Source organism: Beta vulgaris, chromosome 5 (genome assembly GCF_026745355.1).
Source record: "Beta vulgaris subsp. vulgaris cultivar EL10 chromosome 5, EL10.2, whole genome shotgun sequence".
In the NCBI taxonomy this organism is placed as follows: Eukaryota; Viridiplantae; Streptophyta; class Magnoliopsida; order Caryophyllales; family Amaranthaceae; genus Beta; species Beta vulgaris.
Genome location: NC_079206.1, coordinates 8,639,434 through 8,650,147, shown reverse-complemented (window position 1 = coordinate 8,650,147; position 10,714 = coordinate 8,639,434).

The following is a 10,714-nucleotide window of genomic DNA, read 5'->3' as shown; positions in this document are numbered from 1 at the left end:
CTAGATAAGAGTGGATATAGTTTTGCTTAATTAATATACTGCTTTAATTTTAATTTTAAAGCAGTATTGACTTCCAGTCTAATTTCATTCTTGATAAGAGTGGTCATGTACATCAGTGCTGCACTACATGTACATCGGTGTTACACTACATGTACATCAGTATTTCTTTTTCATCCATGTGCCAATTAGCAGAGAGTTTATTTTAAGTGAGTTGGGTCTCTGCCATATGTACATCATAGGAAACAGTACCATTTGACACGTCCACAGCCTTCTTACAATGGTATCAATAACATGCCTGGTAAATACCTATACATGCAGGGACCTTATATTTCTTGATGTATACACTATAAAAGGAGCTCAAAGTGATGAGACACATTCAAGCACATGGGTGAAAAAGAAATACTCTTCTTCTGCCCTTTCCTTCTTTTCTATATTTTTTAAGAACTTTTTCCTTTATGCTCTTGGTTTTAGGTGACTTCAATTGTCCAAGTTGCTGAGACATTTCTTTTCTTGCATGCTAGTACAAAAATTTCCTCCAGAGCCCAGGGAATTGGTGCAGTGGCATGTAGATGATATGCATTATTAACTTGCAAGTCAATTGAAGGAAGACGTTCAATTTTAATGGGCTTATTATCTTCAAATTATTTTGGGAGTGAATCGAGTTTGCTAGATGAAAATTCAATTGTTAGCCACTCACAATTTGCTTCTGTTTCTTCATATAATAAGAGACAGTATTTTGGTAAGTTTTTGTTTATTTATTGCTTATTATTTTATTATCTGTTTCATGTGTTATTCTGCCATATAAGGTATCAGCATGCTTATAGTAGTATAGATACTTTATACTTTTGGAGTTTTGGGTTAGACCAATGACCATGCCTTATTTCAGTGCTGCTCGAGCGTAGTTTTTATGTTTTGGGTAGATCAATGAACCATCTTCCCATTCCCGATTGTCTGTAACAAATTTATAAGACAAATATGGGCTCTGTGTTTCCAAAATCAGAAAGTGAGCATGCTAGTGAAGTGAAAGGCTAGCTGAGAATTAGTTTTAGATATAGAGGCTGATGGCATCATCGATGGCTTGAATGTACATCATAGATGGTTTCTGTGTACATCACTGATGGCTTCAATGTACTTCAGAGGGTATAGTCTCAAGGTTTCACAAAGTGCAGCATGTAGATACACTAACTTATGACGTGGATGTCTATAAATACTTCTCGCTATCGGCCATCGATGGACTTGTCTAGTTTGTTATGCTGCCATCCTCAATCTCTGTTCAAATACCTTCCATTCTATAGTGGATTTTTTCAAGAATATGTCTGCGAGACTGCATTTGTTTAGCCGAATAGTAGGCATTTGTCCTCCCCCATAATATATTCAAAAACCAGAAACTAAAGTTTGACAACTGACTTTTAGAGACTTTCATGGCAAAGGCTCTGGCTATGAGCACATAGTTTTAGAGATGGAAATCAGAGTTGTAGGCAAAGCAGTAGGTCTAAAATTACTGAATGTGCTGAGTGATGTGGCATAATAACTACTATTTTTCTATAAATATAGCCAGTGTTGCTACAACTCTAACCAATACTTGATATAACTCTTATCAAAATGTTGCAACTTGATAGCTTGTTAGCTCAATTGGTGAATGTTTTGTGTGCAAATACACAAAAATGTGGGTTCAACTCCCACACAAGCTCTTATTATTTTCATGGTCTTGTTTAGTTTTTAGGATGTTTCTAATTTTCTCATAAGTCTTATTTGATGCTACGGTAAAAGAATAAACAAATGACGACATTAGATTGAGTCACAGTATGATTTTCAACTCTATTCTTAATGTGCATGAGTGCTATTGTACGACATGTTATGCTCTATGTCTTGGCTCTAACTTTTAATAATTGTCATTTTATAACCTATGTGGGAATCGAACCCACATCTTGCGCATAGCACATGCTCTTCCATTTGAGCTAATAGGTTTCATATATACTAAACCCTACAAACAAACCAATAACTAAGTTTACAAAATGCTCATAGACCAAGACACACCAATTTTAATCCAAAAGCAAATAGTACGCATTATCAAGCCCTGGCAGTAAAAGTACTGGATCAAATCCTGGTGTATACAAACTTGGATGCCATTCAAGGCATAATATGATCTTCAGTATTATAGCGAGTTAACAACTAAGTGAACTTGGATGTTGAGTTTAAGATTGCTAGGGAGATTCTAAAAGCATTTCTCATAGGCATGAATTATGTAAAAACATTAAACGTCAGATCAAACATTAAACTCCTTCTTCCATTCACAAAAAAAATTCTTCTGTATTTTGAATAAGTCAATCTGTAAAAATACCAATACATTATATTTAGCTAGCTAAAAGCTAAAGACACACAAATGTGAAAGCCATATACCAATACATCACATGTACATCAAATCTTTACGACACATACATCATAGGTACACTATAAGTACATTGAATCTCATATATGAGAAATTTCAAATAACATTAAACCATTATAATTTTCAGCAATAAAAGACTCAAAACACTATATATTTTCTTATAGTGTTGCTCCATCGACAATTCAGTAATCCTAGGCATAAACTATAGTAAAAATCTAGAGCCACCAACCTCATGTTGAAGAATATAGTAAAAATCTATGCTTGTCTTGGAAGTTTATGTAACGTTGTTCCATCACTATTGTATCATGTAACTTTACTTCTCATGTATATTTTTTTTACTATGAAAGATGTAAGTGTACATCACTAGTAATTTAAAAGTACATCAGTGATGGCTTAAAAGTACATCAATGATAGCTTAAAAGTACATTACCTATTAGAAATATTTAGTTTTAAAAGTTTATATGCCAATACCCATAAGTTTACATGTTAAGTGGATGCAATTTATATGCCATTACCCATAAGTTTATAGAAAGCATTCACATTCTTGTTCTAATTCACTCAATTCTACAGTACTTTCTCCTTCTCTATACTTTCTCCCATCTTCAACAACTCTCTCAATTCTATAGTTGTAGTAAGCTTCCACAGTCTACAACTGCACTACAAATAAAACATTAGCATAGCAGGTATTGTGCACCACAGGAAGACAGACATAACATATCTAAAGCACCTAATGACAATTGAAAAAAGATCTGAAGTTTCATTCCAGCAGGTTCATTCCAGCAGGTTAAATGCAGAAACTTAGATATTGTCCGCTTGGGTGCAGGCACTGCCTAAAAAGCTGCCAAAATTCTTTGGTTTATAGCGTAGAACTCTAGTAAACTCAGTGGTTGTAGGCAAGCGAACTTCCTAACTTCTAGTTGAAGTAAGAACCTCCTACTCTCCCTATATAGATTATAACTTCTCATTCCTTCCATTTTATCAATCAAACAACCCAACACTTTGGTAGTGTCCAACACGTACATAATCCTACAACTTTATCATGTCAGCCAAATAACCACTTATCTTCCAATACAAAGATGTATCAATATCCATAGGCATAGCCAACTAGTAATTGAACCTATCTCATATATCCAAAGAATAACCCAGATCCAAAATGCCACCAAAATTTTATTCAATTGAGCAAAAATTAATTTAGAGTTCCCATAGGCCATAATAAAGTGTAGATGGCCATCCTTTAGTTGTCCCATCTTTAATTAATTTTCTGGACTTTTCTTTTTTGTTTAATAACTGACTTGATAAACTAAACTATTTTGTAATGGACAGCCTGAGTATAACTGTGGAGAGCTATGCTTATAGTTATAGTCTTACTTCTTCAAAACAGGCAAATAATCAGAAAAACAATCAATTGGGCATCTTGTATAGGTAGGATCTAGAGAAGATCAGATATACACAGCCTAACCCCATACCAATATAAAGACAAAATACAAAATCAAGATAGATATTAAAAAAATTAACAACATAATTTTTTTTTTCTGAACTGCATGCATTAGTTACCCTTCAGTTTAAATATAAATAAATAAATAACAAAAAATGAATAGGTCAATCATCTTACCATCGCAAGTAATCTCTATCGTAAAGGGGGGGGGGGGGGGGGGAAGAATTAGTTAGAAGTTAGAAACGCAAGTTTTAAGTTTTTAAGAATTTCAACTAGCAAGAGTTCATTCGTCCATACAGAGTAATTTAAAAGTACAGCAGATGAAAGAAAAAATAAAAAAATTTAGGTATGTAACAACTCTTGATAAAGAAGAGAATTCTACCAGTCAGATCCTCCATATTTGCAGGCTTAACATCAACGATATTGAAACTTTGACTGCTAATTACCAAGTTCCAGAGATTTACACGGAGGTCATCAGCCGAAATAAAGGTCTCGCCATCACTATAAAAATGGAAAAAGGAAAGGGTGATGCTCTACTCGCAAGCCAACACTATAAACCAAACAACTTGAAACAACTGATACCAAATGAAAGAGATGAGACTTTAAATGATCCTGAGCTAATCAAGATCAATCAAAGAAGAATGATGTGTTTTAGACAAAAGGTAGTCATAACCATAAATTATAGAAAGTCAAAATTTGTACTCTTGGACTTCTACATTGCATTGGACTTTTACGATGCGTTTCAATGTGTATACATCATGAATTGCCTAAAAGCACATCACAAGTTCCCTACAAGTACATCAAAATGAAAATAACTACAAATTTCAAAAGAGACAATGTAATCATACTTACAATTCTCAATTTCAAAAGTCAGACCAATTTATAAAAATCCTCCCACTAACTCCAGCATCGGCAACAACTGTATTTCATACCCAAAGCACAAGAATTTTAAAATATATAGACAGAAATGATGCAGAAAGAAAAAACAGAAGATGAAAATCCAATGTTACCCTTAGAATTAGAACATCAAAAACAGCAGCAACAACAACTAAGTCTAATTAAGGATGTCAATCATGAATCAAAGAAACTATGAAGTATTGTCGGGCCTGGCTGAAATTAAGCATGGATCCAAGAAATTTTCTTCCATGAAGAAAAACCAAACCGAAATTAAGCTTAAAAAATCCTAAATAATGTTACGAAAACCAAACCCCTAAAATTCAACAAATAACTAAAAAATTAAGCTTTAAAATTTCGAAAAATTACCACTTTAAATCATTTTTGAGCTTCAATGGAGAATTTGGAATCTTGTTCGAGCTTTAATTGAGGATAAATTGCTAGTTCTGGATGTTGTTGAAGCTTCAATCGTGGATGAAAATGGCAAGCTACTGAAGGTCCGTGAACAAATTTTGACGTTTATTGGCGATTCAATGTTTTTGTTGGATTAATGAAATTCCTAGTTGCTACGGTAGGTCGCTGGAGGAAAGTCAGGAAACACGCTGTTTTCTTTTGATTAATGAAAGCCGTTAGATGAGTGTAAACTAAGGGTAGAGATCTATTCTCATATAATTAAGTATTCTCACATAACCATAGTATTCTCACATGAGCCCAAATCTATATATATATATATATATATATATATATATATATATATATATATATATAAACATTATACAGTGAGGTTAACCCATATGCCAATCAATGATATATTAAAATTTGCTTAAACAATCATGTGTTGACCACAAAAGTTTTGAAATGAGTGGATAGGAGAAGAACGAAATCCTTAATAAAGTCATGCAACTTGTTTAGAGATTTAAAATACACTTAAGTAAAACATTCATCTAAAAGTCTACAGATACATGTTATTTATAGATCCTAACTGTACAAAAATATATCCGGACTCCATATGTGTCATTCTTCTTCTTCAGTCACAACAGACTTGAGTTTCTTATTGGTTGAAAGATGCATCCCTAAGGGTGAATGTTCATCAAGTAAAGCTTATCTCTTTTGCGGTGTGATGTGGGAGATAGAAGAGTCTGCCTCAGAATGAAAGACATCCTATTGAATATGTTGAAAAAATAATGGTTGATAGAAATGCAATATATATATATATTCAATAGGATGTCTTTCATTCTGAGGCAGACTCTTCTATCTCCCACATCACACCGCAAAAGAGATAAGCTTTACTTGATGAACATTCACCCTTAGGGATGCATCTTTCAACCAATAAGAAACTCAAGTCTGTTGTGACTGAAGAAGAAGAATGACACATATGGAGTCCGGATATATTTTTGTACAGTTAGGATCTATAAATAACATCTATCTGTAGACTTTTAGTTGAATGTTTTACTTAAGTGTATTTTAAATCTCTAAACAAGTTGCATGACTTTATTAAGGATTTCGTTCTTCTCCTATCCACTCATTTCAAAACTTTTGTGGTCAACACATGATTGTTTAAGCAAATTTTAATATATCATTGATTGGCATATGGGTTAACCTCACTGTATAATGTTTAAGCAAATTTTAAACATTACATAACATTTGTTAACCTAACTGTTATAAATTATAAATCACCAATATATATATGTATATATAATATATATATATATATATATATATTATTATATTATATATATATATATATATTAATATATATATATATATATATATATATATGTATGTATATATACATACATATATATATATATATATATGAAATACCTCCAACTTCACGTATAGTTCGATCCACTTGTTAATTAATTCAAGTTCATCGGATGTAGAATTCACAGTGTATGAATAATTTTGATCAACGCCATTATAATATGGCACACTCACCTCAAACAAAAATCTTTTCCCCAATAGACCTTTGAATTCTTCAGGAAACTCATTGTTTTCTATCTACATGTACTTCGCTGTTAGTATTTATAGGTGCACATATATAAAGCATATTACTATACACAATTAAATTATGTTTGATAACGAACCTGATTTTGAGAGGCAACCATTTCTTTTGCTGTTGTACCAACCAATTTTGACACTTCTTTATCAAACATCATAAAAGAAGCATCTCCAGATCTATCAGCAACAATCAATTTTATCTTGAACCTATGTTAGTTTTTGACAATTAGCTATTGTACTATTAAAATGTTTCATTTATTGACCTTTAACATTAAATATTAGTGTATCTTTTTCTTTTGTAATGGTAAATTAGGTAACTAAAAGAACCAACACAAAATATAAGTACCTTGGTGTTGTACTACGTAAGATAATATTTTTCTTTCTACACCGGATGAGACCATCTTCCCTAACCATTCCACTCATACACCTGTTGCATCCGTCATAATACCAACTATATCCAACATCTATGTCCTCTATTGTGGCTAGGCATACGCATACACAAGCCTATGAAATGAAATAGTGTACTAAGGATAATTAGAAAGCGGCGTCTTGTGAAACTTATCTATTGTTGCATGAAATGATAATTTGAAAGGATAATGTTCTCACCTTTTTCATCTCCACAATGTCGAAAATATCTTTTAGGGAAATTCTATATGGTGACCCTTAATTTTTTTAATTTCTATTTGGTAGACAAATTTTATCTTTCCTCTATTTGGTAACCCTTTACTTTATTTTTTGTATTTTCTTTGACCTTTTTACATTTTAAAATCATTTTTTAAATAAAAACTGCTTTTTTAATTACAAAAAACTGATTTTAAAATGAAAAAAAAACTCAAATCTTCCCCACCCACCATAACCACCCATCCTACCACCCACTCTCCTCCCCTAGCCAACATCACCCCCTTCCCCTTCACTGCCACCGCCGAACCACCCTTTTCCCCGGTGCCGAGGCTTCCTCCCCTGCTGCCAACCATAACCCAGGACCCATGAACCCACCCCGACCCTCTTTCCTCCCACCCCGACCAGTCACCGCACCTCCCTCTCTCTCTTCTGACAAAATCGAAACCCACCACCTTCCACACCATTTCCGACCCTCTCTCTCCTCCGGCGCAGAACCTATTGCAATTTAGGTTCGGATGGGGTGGATGGGCGGTAGAAATCGCAGGGGATATGTGGGTGCTGGAAATCGGAAGGCTAGAGGTTGGGAGTCTGAAATGGTGTGGAAGGTGGTGGGTTTCGATTTTGTTAAAGGAGAGAAAGGTAGGTGCGGCGGCTGGTCGGGGTGCGTGGGAAAGAGGGTCGGGGTGGTTCGTGGAAGCTGGGTTACAGTCAGCGGCAAAGGAGGAAGCCTCGGCACCGGGGGATCGAAAGGATGGTCTGGCGATGGCAGTGAAGGGGGGAGGAGGTGATGGTGGCTGGCAGTGAAGGGGGAAGGGGGTGGTGGTGGCTAGGGGAGGAGAGGGGGTGGTAGGATGGGTGATTATGGTGGAGGAGGGTTTGGGGTTCTTTTAATTTCAAAATGAGTTTTTTGTAATTGAAAATTCAATTTTTTAACTATAAAATGATTTTAAAATGTAATAAGGTTAAAGAAAATATAAAAAAATAGATTAGAGGGTTACCAAATAGAGGAAAGATAAAAATTGTCTACCAAATAGAATTTAAAAAAGTTGAGGGTCACCATATAGAATTTTCCTATCTTTTTCATATTGTTCTTTCAAAAAGTCATCACTCTCATTCGTCAGTTGAGTTAGTTGGCCAGATATTTGTTGAGTTTTGCAACACATGTTGTTGATAATCATGTAGCATAGTGTTAGACAAATGATGTTATATGTGTATGTATTTTGTATGTTCATACTATTTGAATGAGTATTGTACATAAGTAATGCATGAGATAAGATACCCTTTTTCTATTTATACACTACTGTACATATCTTTCATATGTTCTTAGTTGAAAACAGTTAATCACTAATATTATAATGTAGATATATGTGTAGGATATCATGCAACGACATTGAGTCCGAAAGTATTATATTTGATAAGATATAATAAAACGCAGGTATGATTTCTTTACCTTTATATCACACAAAATAAATTACATTTAAATTAAGGGAAATTTCCTCAGGTACCCCTGAGGTTTGACGTAATTCCCAAATTACCCTTCACATTTGGGGAATTCCTCAGATACCCCCAAAGTTTGTGTTTGAGTCTAAAATACCCTTACTCTTGACGGAACCCTAACGCCGTTAACTTTTTTTTTCTCTCTTTCTTCAGTTTTCTCTCCTTCCTTCCACCCTCCTCCGTGGATGAACCTCTAAGCTTTCTCTCTCCTCCCATCATCCCCCACCATCCTCCAAACTGGTTTGAAATAATAAAGAAAACAAAAAAATAAACAAATATGTAACAATTGAAAAACGAAAAAAATAAATCTGAAAAACAAACAAAATGAGAAAAAGAACAGAAATTTCCCAATTTTTTTTTTTGAAAGGAGTCGATCTTTGAGTCTTCAATCTTCAAGACTCTATCTTCGAGTCTTCGATCTTCGACAAAGAACTCGATAAGCCGACGAAGAATAGTCGACGAACAACGACAAAACGTGACGAAGAAGAACGACAAAACAGCCAACGAAGAACAGCGACGAAGAACAACGAGTTTCAGATCTGTTTTCAGATCAAGTCTTCAGAATTGCCCACGAAGAATTCGAGACGCTGCGATTAAGTGGAGAAGTGGGCTTTTTTTGGCGGAATCTGGGCGGTTTTTCCGGTGGAATATGGGCGGAAACGAGGAGGGAAAAGAGAGAGGAAGAGAGAGAGGAGATGAGGGAGGAGAGGCACTGATGAGATGAAGAGAGAGAAGATGAGGGGATGGAGGAGAGGCGTGAAATTGATAGAGGAGGAGAGAGAGTGAAACTTGAACAAGGAAAGCCTAAAATGTGGACCATTTTATTTGGGAATTTAGACGAAGAACAGCTCACAAGGAAAGCTTGGAGGTTCATCCATGGAGGAAGGTGGGAGGAAGGAGAGAAAACTGAAGAAAGAGAGAAAAAAAAGTTAACGGCGTTAGGGTTCTGTCAAGAGTAAGGGTATTTTATACCCAAACACAAACCTCGGGGGTATATGAGGAATTCCCCAAATGTGAGGGGTAATTTGGGAATTACGTCAAACCTCAGGGGTACCTGAGGAAATTTCCCTTAAATTAATGGTATCAATACATGCCTAATATATGATTCATAACGTATATTTAATTGATTTACGCCATAAAATAACACCACGTCGCATGTTGATTACTATGACTATGTGTAACTATTTTATTCCACCTATTATACTTTATTGCTAAATGTAATTAATATTTTAAAGAGATGTAATTTGTTGTTTTACTTTTAAATGTAATAATTATTTATTTGTATTTGATATGATTAGGTGGAATATAATAAATTCATAGTCATAGTTCACCTACATGGTTAAGTGTCATTCTATTGACGTGTTATTTTATACAAATATTTAGATGTAGTTAAAGAATGTCAAATTATATTGCTGAGGTAGAAAACTTATAATTACATGATATTCAATTAAATAGTTGCATGATAAGTTCATTGATTGTTGTATAAAGTTTATTTTCTCGTATTTATGAGTGTTAATTAGGGCAATTGATTTAGAAAAATATATCATGGTTAAAACTTTATCCATATAATATATCTGATATGTCATCTATAAATTTAAAAATAATATAACTTACCTATCTTTAAAAGCAATAATTTCAGGTAATTCTCTGTTAATGAACAATCTTGAAGCATAGCGAGAATTTTAAACATGAACACCACCTATTATAAAATAACAAATAGACAAATAATTATTAATAACGTAATAAAAAATATTTTTAAAAAAATCTACTCTAAAAAATTATAAAATATACAATTGCATTATTAATTATATAAGAGTGGATTAAGTTTTAGTACGAATTACCTTTACACATGATTCATTTTGCAAACTGTAGAATGA